Source organism: Ovis aries, chromosome 23, assembly GCF_016772045.2.
Source record: "Ovis aries strain OAR_USU_Benz2616 breed Rambouillet chromosome 23, ARS-UI_Ramb_v3.0, whole genome shotgun sequence".
In the NCBI taxonomy this organism is placed as follows: Eukaryota; Metazoa; Chordata; class Mammalia; order Artiodactyla; family Bovidae; genus Ovis; species Ovis aries.
This window is the reverse complement of record NC_056076.1, coordinates 674,491-674,699: the sequence shown is the minus strand read 5'-3', so window position 1 is coordinate 674,699 and position 209 is coordinate 674,491.

Below are 209 nucleotides of genomic sequence, written 5' to 3'. Positions count from 1 at the left end.
GTCTCCCCGTCAATTTCGCCCCACGACACGTCACAGTTAACGTCACAGCGTCCAGCGTTTCTTGCCTGAGTGTCTCCTTGGTAATGTTGCCCCGCCCACACACACGTAAACGTATCCCACCCCACACATCGCCCTGCCCAGCCCTGCTCGCCTGAGTGTCGCCTTGGCAACGTCGCCCCGCCCACGCCAAACAAGTCAGCGTAGCCCCT